Raw genomic sequence first — 20,549 nt, forward strand, 5'->3', positions numbered from 1 at the left:
TTCACTCTCATCTATTCCCATTATATGTAGATTTGGTCTTGGCAGAGTTCACAAATTATTGCATGACCTCTTGGTATCTTCTGAGCGTTTATTCAATGTCCTTGACTCTTCTGATTCCTCTGCTTTATCTTCAACCCCTGATAACCTCTTTACAACTTATTTTGTTCTGTTGCCTAGGCTTTCAACTGTATTAGAGTGATTGTTAGAGTGATTGAACTCTTTACACTTTACATCTCTTTACTGAATACCTATCTTCTACTTGTTTGTTTTGTTCTGTTTTGTTTTGGTCAGTTGTGGAGCTTGAGCTGGGTTCTGTCCCTAACCTTTCTCGCTTTCTCCCTAACCTTTCTGCCACTTTGAACCATAGCTCCAGACTTTTCCTGCTAGAGCTAGCTTCAAACCATAATCCCCATCTTTTAGCCTCCTGAATAGGTAGGATTACAAGCATGAGCCACCAGCACCTGGCTCATTCAGATTTTCGTCTAACTCTTGCCCATTGTTTTAATGAATCCAATTTTGGCCTTTATTCTTCACTCTCACGTCTTTCTCTATGTTATTGTTGGGTTTTTTGTTTTTGTTTTTTGTTTTTGTTTTTTGCCAGTCCTGGGGCTTGAATTCTGGGCTGCGCACTTGTCCCTGAGCTTCTTTTGTTCAAGGCTACCACTTGAGCCACAGCATCACATACAGCTTTTTTGAGTAGTTTATTGGAGATAAAAGTCTTATGGACTTGCCTGCTCAGATTGGCTTCAAATATTGATCCTCATATCTCAGCCTTGCCATGGTGCCTGGCTCATTGATGGCTTTTGAGGGTGACGTGTTATCTAACAGAAATAACATAAATAAACAACTCATGAATTTTATGATTTTTCACTGTATTTAAGCATCTGGATTCAGGGTTTGTGGGAGTTTTGGTCTCCTGAGTATTTTCAGTTAATGATTTCTTGCAGCCTTGTTAAGATAAAGTGATGGAGCCAGATAACTCGATGGCTCACACTAGCTACTCAATTATCCTTCAAATAAATATGGGCACTTTTCATCAAATAGCTTAAAGTTCATCTAGCCCTTCCTTTACTCAATTCCATAGCCATTTCCTCATTTTAAGTACTTATTGGAGCAGCACTGACTCTAATTCTTAGATCTGTATTAGTTTTCCCCGGGTGCTAGAACTAGAAAATGTGAATAGGAATCTTTCCTTCCAAGCTTCAGAGAAGACATAGCCCTACACACACCTTGACTTCATTCAGACTTCTAGCTCCAGAACTGTAAGAGAATATATTTCTGTTTTCTTAAGACACCCACTTTTAGAACTTTTACAACATCCCCAGGAATCAAAGTATTATTTTGAGTCTTGTAATCATTAGTGTAGGCAATGAATACCAAGTATCTCTTTTAACCTTCATATAACTTCCTGTCATTTCTTTCTCCCTTAGAGTCTGTATTTTTGTCTAATTGGACTAAAAAGTTTACTTTCCTTATGTTAACAGCCTATGATTTGGCTTTTTTTATTCTTAGGAATCAGACCTAAGTAGGGATTCCCTGGTACCAAGAAGCCATCAAACTTTTGAAGGGATATGGCTTTGGTTTTATAGCTCTTCTACCAGAATGCCTCGTGGTGGATCCTAGTTTCTTCCTCATGTATAGTCTTGTACTCATGCCTCCATTGTATAAAGCTACCAAATCACAGTGATACTTCAGTCAAAACTAGGACAGTCAGTTGACTTACAAATGATGAATTACATGCTGAGCACTTTACATTATTTATGAATATCTCTGTTTTTCAGTTTTGAATTCCTTTTCCAAAATTAAATCCTGTCTCTGTTTTCTTCTTTTTCTTTTCTTTCTTTTTTTCTCTTTTGTTTTTGGAGACTGTTTTTTTACTATCTTACCTTAGCCTCCCAGGCTTGCAGGCATGTGACATTATACCCCAGATTATTTGTGTATCTTAGTGAGGGCATATACTTTGTGCATTCTCTTCACTGCCAATATCAGTGTATTATGGTTTCATAGAATTTTTTTTGGAGGGGGTGTGGGTCCCGAACTCTGGGCCTGGGCGCTGTCCCTCAGCTCTTCAGCTCAAGGCTAGCATTCTACCACTTGAGCCACAAAGCTACTTCTGGCTTTTTCTGCTTATGTGGTATGGAGGAATTGAACCCAGGGCCTCTGAACCTTCCCAGCCCCTCATAGAATGTTGTGTTTTTTTTTGTCATAGACTGTTTTATATATTATTTTAGGTTAAGAAGGCTTGCCTATAGAACTGCTAGTGACAAATTAGCTCTACTAATAAATATGAGTTGTTAGTTGCCAGAGTTGTCATTTCCATTTATTTTGCTATCATTGAGCTCATTAATAAATTGCCACAGTAGTAATATGAAAGTAATTAGCCTTCTAGAGGCCCAGCTGGGGCATAGAGTACTAGCAGGGACCTTCAGTTCAATCCAATTACTGCACACTGTTCAGCTAAAGAATTTCAGGCTTTTTTCCTTTTGAAACTTACATTTTGCTGAATTCAAATAATAATTTGGCTTTTGTGTATATTAAAATTTAACATATATCTGAGCCTACTAATGTCAGACAGTATACAAGATCCTTAAGGATATTGAATAAGACATCCTCATAACTTTACCTTCAGATAAAGAGTAGAGATACATAAACAGTTAGGATGTAGCTTTTAAATTCTTTTAAATATGAGTCAAATATAAATGCAGCATAGAAAAGAAAATGTTTATCAAAAAGCTAGCAAGGCTAAAGAAGAACAGATTAATTGATTTCTTTATTAAACTATCAAGAATGAGTTATAAGTTAACAAGTTGATCTGGAAGTAGAATGAGAAAGGATCCTTACTGCAGATGAATTGAGGGATTCCAAATCATTCAGAATAACTTAAAGGAAAGAGGAGAAGATGATCAGTAAGTGAGAAGAGGGAAGTAGTCAGGGACCAAATTTTAAAGGCTTTATAAAGATCTGATGGCTCTTTGGTGACATTCTTTGTGATTTTTTTATGCTTTTACATAGCTGTGTGTTCATATTGTTAGAGTATTTTAGACTTTGCCAGAAAACCAGGCAGACATCCAGGTACAAAGAATAATGAAAAGATTTATTGCTGGTAAAGGGACTGGCAAGACTCCTTCTCACAAGAGAGGAGTGAGAAGTGCCGGCTATTGTCTGAGGTGACCTATTTAACCTGGGAAGTTTAGGAGGGGCTAGAAAGGGTGAAGAAGTGGAGATCTTGGTGTAGACATGAGGGCCAAGGGCTTCATCATGGCAGACTAGGATTTATAGCTGCTGCCCAGTAGTAGGTAAGGGACCCTGCAGCTGCCCAGACCTGAAGGTCACTCTGAGGGGATCTTGTTGCCTTCTAGGGTGGTAGCTGCCCCAGAGGAGTGCCATCTCAAGGCAAAGGGGGGTTGGACGCTGATTATTTACTGCCTAATGTTGCCTAGGAAGGGAGCATGCTAAGCTGGGGAGAGGGGAAAGGAGCATGCTAAGCTATGGAAAGGGAGCTCACTGGGCTAACCATATTTAACCATTTTTAATCTTCTCAATTTACCCATGACTTTTAAATGGCTTTTACTCAGATAGAATTTGCCTTTGTGTCACATGGATTTTGTTAATAAGTTGTAAAGACTATTCAGAAAAGACTTCAGAAAATTCACCTTTTCTAGAGCGCTAGCCTTGAGCTGAAGAGCTGAGGGACAGCACCCAGGCCCAGAGTTCAGGCCCCACGACCGGACCCAAAAAAAAGAAAATTCACCTTTTCTGTGAAAAGTTAAATTATATTCATGATTGTCACTCAATTGCTTCTGTTCTCTCAGTACCTTTATGTAATAATCTTGTCAAATTTCAAAGTAGTTTACAGATATTAAAGTATCCAGCTTGTTTTTTTAATTTTACGAGTTTTTTTCTTCATAGAAATGAAGGGACAAAAGGTGAACAAATGCAGCAGTGGTACTTACTAGACACTGTTAAAAATAAACTGTCCAATTTGGGGGGGGGGATGGGAGGGAAAACTGGGAGAGAGGGAGGGAGGGGGTGATATTGTCCAAAAGGGAATGTACTCATTACCTTACTTATATTACTGTGACCCCTCTGTACATCACCTTTATAATAACAATTTTAAAAGTAACTGATTTCCCCTACCAAAAAAAAAGACCAGATAAGAAATATATTTGGCTTTGTAGTTCATAGGATCTCTGTTAAAGTTATTCACTTCTGCCATTGTAGAAAACACATAAATATGTTGCTGTGTTCCAACAAAACTTGATTTATACAGAAAGAAAAAAATGCTTTTAAAAATCAACTTATGGGTTTTAAATTAAAATTTTCAAGTGTAATCACTGCATTCCTTCTGGTCCTTTTGATGTTTAGTTTTGTGTCTTTTTCTTAGTGACTACCATAAATTAATTTCATTTGTAAATAATTGTTGTTTCCTCTCTACAAGGCACAATTCCAGATGTGGAATTTATTGCTGAATAAATAATAAAGACAAGGCTCCAGTGAGGGAGACAAATAAATGGAAAATATTAAGTAATATTAACTGCTGTGTGGCTAATTTGAAGAGTAATGTAATAGAGGAGGTCTACATAACTACTTCAGATTGAGTGGTCAGGAAAGGGTTCTCTCTGAGGGGGTGATATTTAAACTGAGACTCTGACAGATAGGACACTAGCCATATGAATACTAGAATGAAACATAGCCAGTAATGTAAAGACATTAAGAGGTTGGCCTCCTACAGAGGCTAAGAAGACTCCTGTGTTGAGCAGTGAATGGAGAGAGCTGGTAACAGGAGTTAAGGTTGAAGAGGTAGAGTTCAGATCATGTAGGTCTAAGTGGTCCTTGATAAGGTACTTGGAATCTCTGGAAGACTTTACAGTGATGTGATCTATAGTTCAGGTAGGAAAGTAGAGTGGTCTAAACTGAGAACCTCTCACCTCCACATATACATAGACAAAAGATTGCTTTTCTGCTAAGTCATACCAAATAACTGAGTTTTTCTAGAAAAGCTGCCTTAGAGATAAGAAATGGGGCCAAATTCCATTTTTTGAGAATCCCATCATCCCTATTAACTCTGTAACACTGAGCAAATTATAAGACTTCTTTCTGTACTGGTTTCTTCATCATTAAAATAAAGATAATAGTATTTGACTTTTAAAATAGTTTTTAATTGAAAAAAATGCATGTAAAGTATTTAGAATCGTCCTTGGGACATAAGAAGGACTTAATAGATATTCAGTCTTTTTTGCTGTCAAATTATGATTGTAATCCTAGTAGCTATTCTGGAGACTGGAGTATGGAAGATCACAATTTGAAGCCAGCACATGTAGTTCATTACTTGAAAAGAGACTGTTTCTATAACTTGGCCATGATGAATACTGCAGTAAATATCCTTACTGTATCCTGACTTGTAATCTTTTAGTTAAATGCCTAAGAGTGGTATTGTTGGATCATAGGGTAGTTCTAGGTTTAGTAGTTTAGTTTTTAATCATCTTTATTCCAAATACTAACTGGGTTTGTACACCTCTAATCCAGGTATTCAGGATACTGGAGAAGATGAATTTGTAAGTTCTAGATTAGCCTGGGCTACATAATCAGACTCTGCCGAAAGAAAAAACAAAAGGGAAGGAAAAAGAGGAGGAAAGTGAGGAGGAGACAACTGGTGGCTCATGCTTGTAATTCTAGCTACTCAGGAGACTAACATCTGAGGATCACAGATCAAAGACAGATCAAGCTGAAAAGTCCATGAATCTCTTCTCCAGTTAACCACCAAAAAATAAGGAGAAAAAAGCCAGAAGTAGAGCAGTGGCTCAAATAGTAGCGCACTAGCCTTGAGCAAAAAAGCAAAAAAGCTTAAGGACTATACTCAGCCCCTGGGTTCAAGCTCCTAGATCGGCCTGGTACCAAAAAAACAATAAAAAAAATACTAATTAGAATGATAATGTAACATTAATCATTACATAATATCAGATCTATATATGTCTGTCTGGAAGTATGATGTGATACTATTAGATCCATGTTATGTTAGAACCACTCTGTTCTAAAATCTATCCACTTCCTCTAAGCTGTGGATCATATCTCTATAAGCCCTACTTACATAGTAAGGAAGAATACACATTTTACGTAGTTTTAAGTCTATTTAAGACTGCCTGGAGGACAAAGGGAGTTACAGCCTCTGCATTTTCATTAGCCATTCATTGCTAGCTGCCTTGTTAAAGGAAATATTGATGTTTTCTGGGATTCTTCTCTCTGCATGCACATACAGGCATATAATTACTACAAAGGAAGTGGGGGAGGGACAGCTGCCAAGGGGAGATCCACTTCCTCTTCTTTGTTCACATCTGCTGCTTGGAAGAGACAGGATTTATTGCTTTCTTTAAGAAAAGGATTGCCTAGTTTGCTACCCCTCCCCCCTTTCTGGTGGATCATCCCTGAGGAATATTACATCTCCTGACACTTATCTCCAAATGAAGTAAAACTAAATGAAGAGGAGCTGGAAGCAGAGAATCAGTTAAGGGGCTAGAAATACTTGCAAATAAGAGAGAGGCTGACAAGTGCATTCCAGACCAGTCTAGTCAGTCTCCCTGCCTCTATAGTTTGTTCTTGGTGACTACAGTAAGCAGGTGTTCTATTTCCATTTCTTCCATTTTGAGCTCTGCATATTGGCATAAGATTTTGTTTTATCCACACTGAAAGAATTCTTAATGGGTCTTTAGATTATATTTGATGCATCTTTTTTTTTCCTGTTTTCTAGTTTTCATTTCTGGGATAAACATCACTCCTTACTTACCCCTTTGTACATCTTCCTCCTCTACCTCATCTGTAAATGTATGGAAGACTATAATTTCTTTTGTATTTTCCAGCCTCTATGAATATTTAAAACATGATAACCTGTAGATAGCCTATGTTTATTTTTTGAAGTTTTAGCATGAATAACAGGATTAAAGGAGGGAGAAATAGAAATGACAAGAAACATTTCCTGTTTTCCATGCAGGAAATAAAAGTTAAAGACTCAATATAGTGGCTCCTATCTATAATATATATATATATATATATATATATATATATAAAATTTATTTATTTGGTCATGGGACTTGAACTCGGAGCCTGGGCACTGTCCCTCAGCTGTTCAGCTCAAGGCAAGCACTCTACCACTGAGCCACAGTGCCACTTCAATTATTTGAGTGGTTTATTGGAGATAAGAGTCTCAAGGACTTTCCTGCCCCCGGCTGGCTTTGAACCACGATCCTCAGATGTCTGTCTCCTAAGTAGCTAGGATTACAGGTGTGAGCCACCAGTGCCCTGCTGCCTTTTAAATTTTTATTCAGTTGTACCATGTTCTAGATATCTCACACTTGTTTCTATTTCCAGTTAGATTTCTTTGTGCAAAGTACAAAGTGCTCTGTTATTGATATTCTTCTAATGAAAATTTTTGCTAATAACATGAAGTTGCACTGTATTTTTTTATGTTTTTTGGTTTGTTTCCAGTCATGGGTCTTGAACTCAGGGCTTGGGTGCTATCCCTGGGCTTTTTTTTTTTTTTTTTTTTTGCTTAAGACTAATGCACTTTCACTTTGAGCCACTACTCCAATTCCAGTTTTCTAGCTATAGTATTGGAGATAAGAGTCTCATGGACTTTTCTACTTAGGTTGGCTTCTAACTGTGATTCTTACATATCACCCTCCTCAATAGATAGGATTACAGTCATGAGCCACCAATGCCCTGCCTTGCATTGTACTTTTTATAAGTATAAAAATCTCGAGCTGGGGGGGCTGGGAAGGTGGCTCAGTGGTAGAGCGCTTGCCTTGCATGCATGAGGCCCTGGGTTCGATTCCTTGGCACCACATAAGCAAAAAGAAAAAAACCGGAAGTGGCACTGTGGCTCAAGTGGTAGAGTGCTAGCCTTAAGCCGAAGAGCCGAGGGACAGCACCCAGGCCCAGAGTTCAGGCCCCACGACCGGACCCAAAAAAAAAAATCTGGGGCTGGGAAGGTGGCTCAGTGGTAGAGTGCTTGTCTTGCATGCATGAGACCCTGGGTTCGATTCCCCAGCACCACATAAGCAGAAAAAAAAATGCCGGAAGTGGCTCTGTGGCTCAAGTGGTGCTAGCCTTGAGCTGAACTGCTGAGGGACAGCACCCAGGCCCAGAGTTCAGGCCCCACGACTGGACCCCCCCCCCCAAAAAAAAAAATCTTACGTTATTCTCTATCTGAGTTTTCTCTTGGAGAAAGATGGTTAAGCAGAATTTTTTTTCTTAAGAATATTTGTAATCTGGATTGTGTACTTTTAAAACCATCCTTTCATTTGTTTATTACAATAACCCTGTAAAGCAAGCAATATTGGTGTTATTATTCCCATTTTGCAGATAAAGCTGAGATTTGGTGCAGTTATTTGTCTGAAGTCTTAGAGGAAACAATGTTAAGCAAAAATTTACTTGAGATTCAAACCATGATAAAGCTTTAAACACTTTTTTTGTTTGTTTGTTTGTTTGTTTTGCTTTTGCTCTACCATCTCAGAAGGTGGTATAGGAAATAATGAAAGTCTCTCAGGGAATTTATAATGCTTTCAAAGACCTGCTGCAGTTTTACTTGTTCTATGGCCCTGTGCTTGGGCTGCCATAACAAATACTATGGTATTTGAGCAGCTTAAGCAGCAGAAATTTATATTTTTTTACAGATCTAGTGGCTGGGAATTCAAGATCAACATGCTGATGGAATTGGCAGTGAAGTTTCTGTCTTCTGGAATGCAGGTGGCATCTTTTCTGTGCATCCTTATATGATTTTTTTCCCCTTGAGGAACAGAGAGAGCTCTCAAGCTTCTTCTTGCCTATTAGATTATGGACCCACCTTAACAGCTTCTTTAAATTTTAATTAACTCCTCTGTAGCTCTGTCTCCAAATGTTTTTAAATTGAGGGGGAGGGGAAGGTAGGTATGAATGGGAAAGGCATCGTTAAGTCTATAACACCATGTTGATAGGTTTTGATATTTTCTGATTTTCTGGCTTAATCTGGTTAGTTGGACTCAAGCTATGTTTATATTCAATAGTTGCATGGAACCAAATGTAAGAAATATCTGTATTTCTCTGGCCACAAGGGCTTGTTACATCTGTGGCACTTGTTATAAAGAACATTATAATTCTTAAATATTTTAATTAAAAAGTATCAAAATGTTACTACTTGTCATGTAACCTTGTTTGTTAAAAAAAAAAGTACAAGTAATTTCTGTTCTCCTTTCTCTCCATAACCAGTCTTTACAGATGGAGAAATTAACATACAGAGAAACTGACTTGTCAGAGGTTGGAACAAGCTGTTAGTGGATCCAGGAATAAATCCCAAACCTCTTAACTCCTTAACCAGTTCTTAGTCCATTGACTATGCATCCTAGTGGTAAGTATTTACATTACACTACCCTAAACGTAAGAAAGATTAAGAAACCTTACACTACCCTAAAGGTAAGAAAGATTAAGAAACCTAGCAAGAACTGAATTTAAGAATTCTTTACTTCAAAATGTACTCATTATCTTGCCCATGTAATTGTAACCCCTCTGTACGGTATTTTCACAAAAAAAAAAAATAATAATTCTTCACTTCTAATTAAATTAAAACATACATTCTCTTTATAGCCATAATGTCATTTTTGTCATTAGCATGAATTTTCCAGTTTGAGAGAAGATGTTAGAAAATTTGCTTTTAAGGTATTATTTTACGAGATTAGACACATTAGAAATTATGATTAAGAAGACAAAAAAAACATAGCAATTTCTGGAAGAGATTCTTGCCATCTTCATAGTGACTTTTTAGTTGTATTATTTGGATTTATTAGAAACAAAATTTAATGCTTAGATTTTTAAATCAGATTTGAGTTTTATGGATATTGAGAACCTAATGAAAACATTTAAAGAGAAAATGTATATGTTTAAGCATAGTTTCTAATTTTTTATGTTTATCCTTTTTCATCCCTTGCTCAAGATTTACTGAGTGGGGATGGTTTGTCTTACCTGGGATAAAATCAAGTTATCTGTTCTTGGCACCAGAATTATCACATTTTCACAACAGCCTATTCTACCTCGATATCTGAAATAACTAGGATTCTTTTAATTACTAGGAAAAATGAATAACACAGTTACATGAGAAAAAAAAGGTATAATCCTTATATTAACAGGTTCTCTTGTCTATCCCTCACCTCTGCTGACACGATACTAATAGAAATGAATGTAAACCACATATATAATTTAAAATTTTCCATTAGCCACATTAAAAAGGTAAAGAATAGTGAGGGAAATTAATTCATCTAAAAAATTGGAATATAAAAATATAAAATATATAATATATAATATAAAAAACCTTTGAAACCTAGAGTGTTTTTTTTGTAGCACAGCTTAATTAGGATCTCAAGTTTTATCAGAATTGCTTGATCTGTATTTAGATTTCCTAAATTTACAGTTGAAAAGTAGACTCATATCCAATTTTGTTCCAAATATTTATTTGTTTTTCAGTAACTGTAATTTTTAAATTTTGTTAATAAAAATAAAAATTACATACACTTTTCCAATCATATAAGCAACATTTCAAGTATTCAGTAACTGTATGTGATTAGTAGCTACCATATTAAATTGAACAGTTTTAATATGAAAAGGTTTCTTTACACTATTCCTTCTCTAATACTTTACTCACTATTCCATTGCTAGCCACCAAAACTTAAAGTGTCATCTCTTCCTTAACATCTTCTTTCCACTCCTCTTCCAGGTTGTACCTAGCATCCCCTTAACTCTTTTTTCTGAGCCCCAGTACTTATTTACTTTTAGTTTATGTGCTAGTCATGGAGTTTGAATTCAAGGCGTGGGCACTGTCCCTGAGCTTCTGTGCCCAAGGCTTAGCACTCCACTTACAGCATTAGAAGAATTTAGTACTACCACCCAAAGAGAACCAATTATTGTGGACTTTTTTCCCAGTAATAATTTGGGAGATGGTATTAGTGTGTTAGGACTGCTGTAACAAAGACCATAAACTTGATGGTCAAAAAACCCAGAAATTTCTTTCTGGACAGTTCTGAAGGGTGAAAATCCAAATCAAGATCAACGTATCAAGGTATCAACAACACTGGTTTCCTCTGAGGCTTCTTGCCCTTAGTACATATAGATGGCCACATTCTCCCTCTGCCTTTATGCCATATTTTTCTGGCTCTATCTATACCCAAATTTCTTTTTTTCTTTTTCATGCTAGGGATCAAATCCAGGGCCTTGTAGATGCTAGGCAAACACTCTAATGATGAGCCACACCCCTAGTCAAATACTTCATACTCTTATAAATATGCTAATAGGAATCAATTAATAAACTTATTCTTAATTTAAAGATTCTGCCTCCAGGGCTGAGAAGATGACTCAGTGGTAGAGTGCTTGCCTTGCATGTATGCATGAGGCCCTGGGTTCAATTCCTTAGTACCACATAAATAGAAAAAGCCAGAAGTGGTGCTGTGGCTCAAGTGGTAGAGCGTTAACCTTGAGCTGAAGAGCTGAGGGATGGTACCCAGGCCTAGAGTTCAAGCCCCACGACCACAAAAAGCAAAAACAAAACTTCTGCCTCTAAATATATTCCTAGTCTGCAGCAGTGAGGAGTGGAAACTTAACAGTGAAGTTTGATAGGGTACAATTCACCCAGTGGAATGCTGTTTGCTTTTAGCTTTTTTCATAATTGTAAAGGTTTTTTTTTAGCCTTTTACATAATTGTGATTATTCCATAAATCTAATACTTATTTCCTTATCTTTAATATCATTATATTATAAATATTTTCTAAGTTATTCTTTAGCCTTTAATACAATTTTATCAGCTGTAAAAACTTTGCCAAGTGGTTTTCCAACCAAATCTTTTATCAACTTCTATTTGAATGTTTAGGTATTCCTTCTTCTCTTTTCCTATTATTAACAATAATAAAGTTTTTTAAATAAAATATTTTTCTGAATTTGGATTATTCCCTTAGAATAGAATTCCGAAAGTGGATTACATTCTTAAAACCTGATGAGCTGAGTATAGTAGTGTATACTGTAATCACTGGCAGGAGAAGGAAGATCAAAAGTTTGAGGCCAGTCTCAAGCAAAATTAGGGAGATCTATGTAAAAAACCCAGGGGCTTGCAGTATAGGTCAAGTAATGGGGCCTCACCCTCTGGGCTTACTTCCCAGTATCAAAAAAAAAAAAAAATCCACCAAAAAATCCCAAGTTAGTGAAGCATACTGCCAAACCAGAGAAATATTAAATCGGGTTTTCTTGTTTTCATTTCCCACAGTGGTAGACTGGAATGAAGTTAGAAAACACAAATATGGCCACCTGTCAGAGTGTACATGCCAATATCAAGGTAAGAAAAAGCTATTTACTATGAAAAATTTTTATTTGACATTTCTTACCATAAAACTTTTGTTCTTAGATGTCCATGTTTACAAGTAACTCTGGTTAAATCAAAAGCAAATAGATTGTTATTTTTAGAGGTTCCTGTCAAAAGCAATATGCTTTGGGCTAAAAAATCAAGAATCCCATCTTCTGAGTATAAAGAATCCCAAATTGGCTTTTTAGTCATCACTGCGTAGCTTATGTCTTTCCAGAGATTTTACTTATTTAAAGCTCAGAAGAAAGGCAAGGAAGTGGCGCTGTGGCTCAAGCAGTAGAGTGCTCGCTTTGAGCTGAAGAGTGAAGGGACAGCATCCAGGTCCAGAGTTCAAGCCCCACGACTGACAAAAAAAAAAAAAAAACAAGAAACAAAAATTTCCAGGAATTTTTAAAAGCCAGGCACCAGTGGCTCACGCCTGTAATCCTAACTACTCAGGAGGCTGAGATCTGAGGATCATGGTTCAAAGCCAGCCCGGGCAGGAAAGTCCCTGAGACTCTTATCTCCAATAAACCACTAGAAAACCAGAAGTGGCACTGTGGCTCAAGCGGTAGAGTGCTCGCTTTGAGCTGAAGAGCACAGGGACAGCGCCTAAGTCTAGAGTTCAAGCCCCACGACTGACCCCCCCCCCCCAAAAAAAAAAACAGAAAGGCAAAATTGGATTTTGTACTTCTACAACCACTAATAACTTTTAAAAATGAGATAATTGGAGTAAATACACTTTTAAAACCCTATTTTAACACAGAATTTGAACTTTGTTATTTTGGTACGTATGTCATGATGATTCTGCTTTAACATTTTTTCAATAGAAACTGCTGATTTCCTGGAGCTAGGTAAGATATTTTTCTTGTTTCTGTTAAATAAGGGGAATTACTAGACAGATATTAGATTGTAATCAGCTTTAACAAATTAGGAAAAGAATTCCATGTATCTTTCTCATAATCCAGTGAACCCTGTGCTCTTGTCTGCCTAATTAGCCTATGTAATTCATTAAATCCTATTTATCTGGAGGCTATAGATCTAGCTAACAAAAGGAAGGAGGAATGGTTTATATAGAAAACAGGGAAATAAGGAAACTGTACCAAACTGGAAATAACATCTTAATTCTCTGAATCTAAAACTAAACAAATCCTTACTGATCATATATTGTTCTTTTGGGATTTTTCCTCTAAGAAATTACTGGAAGATAGATTGACTTTAAAATAAATCTTACAGTTTTGTGAAGCTATGACTAAATAACTGAAATTTTATCAAATAACAAGTCATATTGATACTTCATTTTGTTTTCATCCATGAATAGTGTACTTTAAGACTAGGATTTAAGAATAGAACTAATACTAGTATTTTTCAATAAGCTTTCAGGATTTATATATAAACATCAGCTTTTGTAGCTTAGAATTTCTTAAAGAAATCCTTCCACATATTGCATAAGTGTTGATATCCTGATGCCTTTATCAATTTTTATTCACGTATTTTAATGTTTTGTTAATGTAACTTAATATTTTCAGCTCTTTATTTTCATTCTGTATTTGCTTATTCTCACCACTCCTTCCTGTAACATACCTTTTTTTTTTTAACCATACTTTTTTCATTGCTCACTGACAGAAGGCTATAGAACACTAGACTAGAAGTTAGAACTTCTGGTTTGTTGAAAGCCATCTCTGACAGTTACTTTCTGACTCTAATGTTCAGTTTTCTGATTGGTAAAATGGGGATAATAATTCCTTTCTGCCTATTTCATTGTTGTAAGATTACATAAGCTTATAGATATGAATATATCTTAGAATCACTCTAATATTTTTCAGCTTTGGGGAATTATTTTTATTGTGTTCAGTGACTATGCTGAGGCTATACTAAATAGGACATTCTTTGAACTGAGCGTTATGAATGTGAGCTGAATAAATTAATGAGTGTACCTATAAAGGTACCTGGAATTGGGTTACCAAATGATAGTTTTAAAACTCCTTAAAACTCTTCTTCAAACTTTCTAAGGTGCCAGTGTGTTGTGGGAAAGCTTAGACATAAAATTCAGGCAGGACTTGGTTCAAAGTTCTCTAGTGATCAGGGTTTGTAGCTTCAGATCAATTACTTAATCTTTCTGAGCACATTTCCTCATTTTTAGAATGGCAGGCTGTAATTAACATCAGAGATATTGGATTAGTCTGGTGTGATACAGTCAAGGATAGCTGCCACTTTTTGTTTTGTTGCTAATAGAAGTAACAATAGTTTTAATACTGTGATAGCATTAAGAATGTTAACAGGAAGTTATGAAACATAGATACCCAATTTATGTAAAGTATTTGTAACATTTGAAAGTATATTTTACCTCTTGAGAATATTGCTATGACAGGTATATCTTCCCATATAAGTTGATGTTGCATATTTCATTTTTCCTGTCAAGCATTTAGAGCATCTCAAATATAAGACTAAAATAAAATTCAGATTTGTGACTCCTTGGTGCTAGAATAGATCTTTAAATAATATATTTGCTTAGCATTTCAAACTTTGATAGTTTGTATTTCTTATAAAATTTCCTGTCTTGAACTCTTTAAATTGTTGTAGATTTTTAGTCATATCAGATAAATTGTTAGATATTTGTTTATTTGTTAGCTACATTCTAACTTTTAGTGCCATAGTCACTGTCTTCTGATTATTAGAAAGCATTTCTAGGAACTCTTTGCTTACTGCTGCTGTGATTTTCCTAGTCCCAGCTACCATTCTTACACAAATTCTTTATTGTTACATATTCAGAGGGGTTACAGTCACATCTATCAGATAAAGAGTACATTTCTTGTGCTACAGTGTCACCCTTTCCCTCATTCTCTCCCAGTTTTTCCCTCCTGACCCCACCTACCAGTTTTATAGTTCATGTTCAGCATAGTGTCTAGTGAATATCATTGCTGCATTTGTTCACCCTTTGTCCTATCTTTCCTGTGCCCCCTTCAAACCCTCCCAAAGATGGATAAACAAACACGACAAAGTTTCCATTTCCAAGAGTGCATTTCAATAAACACTATTTTATATGATCAGATGCACTTTTGTGATCTTCTCCTTAGAATATCCTCCTTCCTTTGGTCTCTCCGTGTAAATGCCTAGAAACCCTATATAATATAATGTATCATGTCCCAGTGTATTTTTTTTCTTTTATCATCCATTGTGTTTATTTGTAGATTTATAGGCATATTCTAGTTACCAGAAATGAGGGAAACTGCAAATGAAGTTTCTTTGGGTATGGCTTACTCTATTTCTTTATGAATGGTGCACTATCATCTGATGGATGAGTAGAATTCTATTGTGTATATGTACCACATTTTTTTAATCTATTCATCCACTGAGGACTATGTGGGTTGATTCCATATCTTGGCTATGGTAAACAATCCAGCTAACATCATTTTACACCTAGATTTTTGACACAGCTCCCCAAACATCAACATCCAGCCCTACCTGCTCCATTCTTCACCCTGCATCCAGAATGACTGCACCAAACCATTCAGAAGATTCTCATTAACATGGAATAGGAGGTTCTCTGATACCTGAACACTGCTCTCTACAACCCCTTTTTGTAACTACTTTTTCTTTAAATTCTATCCAGCAACTATACCAAAAGATCTAATTTTTGGAGCTGTTTTTTTTCTCACCTCCAAGCCTTTGTACATGTTTTTCTTTTGTCTGAAACAAGCAGCTGTTTCCTTTCTCTTTGCCTCTTGCTTATCCTTTTACACTTTTGCTTAGGAGCCTGAAGTTTACTTCTGTCCACAAACCCTCTACCTCTCCAAGTTAACCTTTAACACAATAAACTATTTTGTATCTGACCTTCACTATAATGAAACTGATAGGAAAACATTGGATGCAATTTGTTTTCTATCATCTAGCACAATACTATTTATATTTCTTGGATGAGTAGATAGAGAAATGGCTTTCTTACTCATGCTAAGTGTTCTTGAACTTCCTTTAGTTGGGTCTCAGGTGACAAGGTCACATTTTCTACTGTGGTTTGCTTTATCTCTCTCAAGCATAGTTCCCAGACTGAATTTGATAGCCCACATACGATTTTATTAGTCTAGGAAAGAAGATACTGTCACTTCTGTCCTGTTCCCCTCCCTTTTTTTCTTCTTCCCTCCCTTCTTTCCTTTTTGTGGTACTGGGGATTGAAGTTAGGATCTCATGCCTCCTAGGCAAATGTTCTACTATTTAAGCCACATCCCAGTCCACATGTTCTTTTCTTCTTTTTATTTACTCAGAAATTTTTTATTGAGCATGATTAGTTCTCAAATACTGTGTTAAACAGTGGAGATTAGAAAATGAATAAGAGTTTAAATAGTTGGAATGACATGATGTAGAATATGAAGGTTAATAAACAATATGATAGAAAATAGAGAAATGGTAAGATGAGCAGTTATGAAGCCAACATAGCTAAATTTCTTTTAGGATACTCTTAAGGTCCTTTTTAGCTTGAACATTGTGATTCTGTATCTTGGAAGCCTCCAGAATCCAGACTTTTCACTTCAGGATTACTACCTAGCCTTTCAGGAACCTCTGATTTTTTCCCCCTATCTCAGCAGTCTTTCCTGTTGCCTAAAAAGAACATTAAACTTGCTTTAGGTGCTTTTTTTAAATTTTCGTTTCTTTTCTCTCCTTTTCTTTTCATCTTTTTTTTTTTTCTTTCTTTTTTTGGTGCCAATCCTGGGCTTGAACACAGGGTCTTGGCACTGTTCTTGAGCTTTTTTTTTGCTCAAGGCTAGTGGTCCACCATTTGAGCCATAGTTCTACTTTCAGCTTTGATGGTTAATTGGAGATAAGAATCTCACAAACTTTCCTGTCTGGGCTGGCTTTGAACCCATTTAGGTGTTTTATTCCTATTAAATAAAATGCATGAAGTGATTTCCTTTTTCATCTTTATGCATTTTTTCATTATTTAGAGAATACTTCACTTATTTCTGTAATCAAACCCATGTAGATAAGAACTTACATATTTAATACAGTGTGTTTACCCATGTACAAAATGGAAAAAATTAAGTTTAACATTTCTAGACCAATGTGGCTATTAATTTCTGTACAATGCCAACTCAACATGGTTTTCAAAGTTGACAGCACAGCTAAAATTTCCAAAATTCAAATTATATAAATGCATATATATCACATAAAAGACAAATAATAGCATTATGTTATGCATCAATAGAGCAACAATTTTTCCAGGTTACGTAGTCATCTGAACAAGAACAAAATTAGACATCCAAGCTAAGACAAACATCCATGTATGACAAACAAAGAGCAAATGTTCTTAATTAGTAAAGACCTCTTTGAATCTGAGATGAAAGATTACCTCAGTTTATAAAAAAGGAAAGGTAAAAAACTGATAAGCTTCAAAAGGTCTTCAACATTATTAGTAATTAAAGAACTGCAAAAAACATAATAGTATAAAAGGACACTCTAGCACACTCCATTAATAAAAAGCAAAAAAAAGATTTAAAAAAATCTTTTGAAAAAAAAATCAAAATTTTCAAAATTGTTTGAAAAAAAAATCCTTGAAACTCCAGAAACATGAAGTTGTTACTTTGTGATACCTGGCAACATTTTTTTTATTAGCTTCTCAATCATCATTTGAAAAGAAAATATTCTTGAGTAACCTCATTAAAAATAGCTCTGATAAAGCAAGTCACTACATATCATCAAGCCAGGTACAAGCTATTTCCTTATTCTTTTTCAGTAAGGAGGAAGCCACCTAGAAATGTTACTGAAGCATTATCACATAATTCAAGCTATATTTTTTTGCCTAACCTTCTGCTCCAACCTCTAGGCATTTAATGAAGGGCTGTACATATTAAATCACTAACACTCTTCTTTGAATACATTTTTAACTCCCAAACTAGATGGTAGAAATGTGCATTAATGAAACCATTGCATTGATACTAAGAACAGCTTCTACTTGAACCATTCCCCTTTTAGCCAGAGTATTGATGAGTTCATTGTTTCTAGTAAGTTGTCTGATCATATACTTAAAAGGACACTATTGATACAATTCAGTATTATATATATTTATTATATATTATACATAATTCACTATTATTTGTTTTCAGAAAATATATGTTTGGCTTGGTGTTGTATTTTTAGATAATAAATAATAAAAACAGCAAACTAATTTCCATACATGGTGCTCATACCTGTAATCCTAGCAATGCAATAGTTTGAGACCAGCCTGGGACACATAGCAAGTTCTGCACATACATAGTTGTGTGCCTAAGCTACATAGTAAGACCCTATCTCAAAAATAAATCACCAGGAACCTGTGGCTCACACCTGTAATCCTAGCTACTTAGCAGGCTGAGATCTGAGGATTGCAGTTCAAAGCCAGCCCAGGCAGGAAAGTCCTTGAAACTCTTATCTCCAATTAACCACTAGAAAACCAGAAGTAGTGCTGTAGCTCAAGTGATAGAGCACTCGCCATGACCTGGAAAGCTGAGGGACAGTGTCCAGACCCAGAGTTCAAGCCCCACAACTGTGCCCCCCCCCAACAAAAAAATCAAGCTAATGATTTTAAAGGGTTTTGAGTAAATAACGTTTTGAGCATGAACTACTTGTATATCTTACAGCTTTGCTTGAGATACTTCAGAATAACTGGATTTTTTTAGTACAATTTATTAATCATCTAAAAAGGGCCAAGAAAACATACTGTTAAAGGTATCTGTACAGCAACTTTACAATAAAATTTTAAAAAAAATTTTTAAAGGGCTTATTCTAGCAGATATTTAAATTACACAAAATATGGAGCGCTCCTGGTCCTAAGATAGACAAACTAATGAAAGCATCTGCATATAGCCCAGAATAAATTTAAGAATATATAAGAAATTAATTTTAGATCAAGATAACATTTCAAATCAGTGAGAAGATCTTTTGTTTAATAGATGATGTTGGAGCATAGATAAAGTAGAAAGGGAAAATTAAATCTGTACCTTATTTGTTCATAAAATAAATTACAAATAGATCAATCATTTAAATTTTAAAAATGAAACTAGAGAAGTCCTAGGAGAAGACATGGGCTAAGATTTTTTTTTTTTTTTTGGTCGGTTGTAGGGCCTGAACTCTGGGCCTGGGCGCTGTCCCTCAGCTCTTCAGCTCAAGACTAGTGCTCCACCACTTGAGCCACAGCGCCACTTCCGGCTTTTTTCTTATGTGGTGCTGAGGAATCGAACCCAGGGCCTCGAGCATGCAAGGCAAGTGCTCTACCATTGAGCCACCTTCCCAGCCCCTGGGCTAAGATTTTTTTATAATACTGAAATAAGAAAAATATGACAGGAAAACCAAGAAGCCATAAAAGACTAAGAAACTAATGGACAAACCCTACCAAACTGAGACAAACATCTTAACCATGTACGATAAACAAAAAGCAAATGTTCTTAATTAGTAGAGACCTCCTTGAATCTGAGAGGATGAAAGATTGCCTCGTTTATGAAAAAGAAATAATAAAAAGATCAGCTCCAAAAAGCCTTCAACATTAAAGAACTGTAAAACATATTCTAGTATAAAAGTACAATAGTTTCACATTAGCTTTTTTTCTTTTGTGGGTGCTGAGATTCTAGACTCAAGGCCTTGTCCTTGCTTGAAGAGCCACTATACCTCTAGCCTTGAGCCATACCTCTAGCCCCAGAGTATAATAATATTCCTTTTTTGGGGGCGGGGAGGGGGCTCTGGTCGTGGAGCCTGAACTCTGGGCCTGGGCGCTGTCCCTCAGCTCTTCAGCTCAAGGCTAGCACTCTACTACTTGAGCCACATCACCACTTCCGGCTTTTTTCTTTTTTCTTATGTGGTACTGAGGAATCAAACCCAGGGCCTCAGGCATGCAAGGCAAGCGTTCTACCACTGAGCCACCTTCCAAGCCCCTATAATAATATTTCACAGTTAAGATTTATCATAGTTAGAGTTTGTTTTTTTTTGTGGTCTGAGACAGAAACTCAAACTTAGTATCTGATGCTTTTACTAATTGGCTGGCACTCTACCACCTGAGCTATGCCTCCAACCCCAAAATTACAGAGATTTTTCAAACCAGTTTTAGCAAATCTGTGTGGGAAACACACTCTCATGCACTTTTAATACGAACAGATCTTCTAAAGGATCTTTTGACAATATACATTGTATAAAGATCAAAGCTATTCATATTCTGTCCATTAGTCCCGTTCTTTAGAAT

The 20,549-nt window shown here is 36.0% G+C and overlaps 1 protein-coding gene and 1 long non-coding RNA gene across 6 annotated transcripts in view; both read left to right on the forward strand.

Annotated features, from left to right (window-relative positions):
- The window catches only part of LOC138803467 (uncharacterized), a 30,568-nt gene extending 21,202 nt beyond the window's left edge, over nucleotides 1-9,366 (forward strand). Inside the window, exons 2-3 of the long non-coding RNA XR_011364948.1 lie at nucleotides 8,667-8,739; nucleotides 9,238-9,366. This is a non-coding gene — a long non-coding RNA (uncharacterized lncRNA). The remainder of the gene's footprint in view (nucleotides 1-8,666; nucleotides 8,740-9,237) is intronic.
- Nucleotides 9,367-12,272: 2,906 nt separating this feature from the next.
- LOC138803465 (polycomb protein SCMH1) overlaps nucleotides 12,273-20,549 on the forward strand; it is an 82,467-nt gene continuing 74,190 nt past the window's right edge. For all 5 annotated transcript variants that reach the window (XR_011364947.1, XM_069987533.1, XM_069987535.1 and 2 more), the window contains exon 1: nucleotides 12,273-12,340. The gene's annotated coding sequence lies outside the window, so the exon portion shown is untranslated. The remainder of the gene's footprint in view (nucleotides 12,341-20,549) is intronic.

Source organism: Dipodomys merriami, unplaced genomic scaffold (genome assembly GCF_024711535.1).
Source record: "Dipodomys merriami isolate MVZ:Mamm:240054 unplaced genomic scaffold, mDipMer1.0.p SCAF_34, whole genome shotgun sequence".
In the NCBI taxonomy this organism is placed as follows: Eukaryota; Metazoa; Chordata; class Mammalia; order Rodentia; family Heteromyidae; genus Dipodomys; species Dipodomys merriami.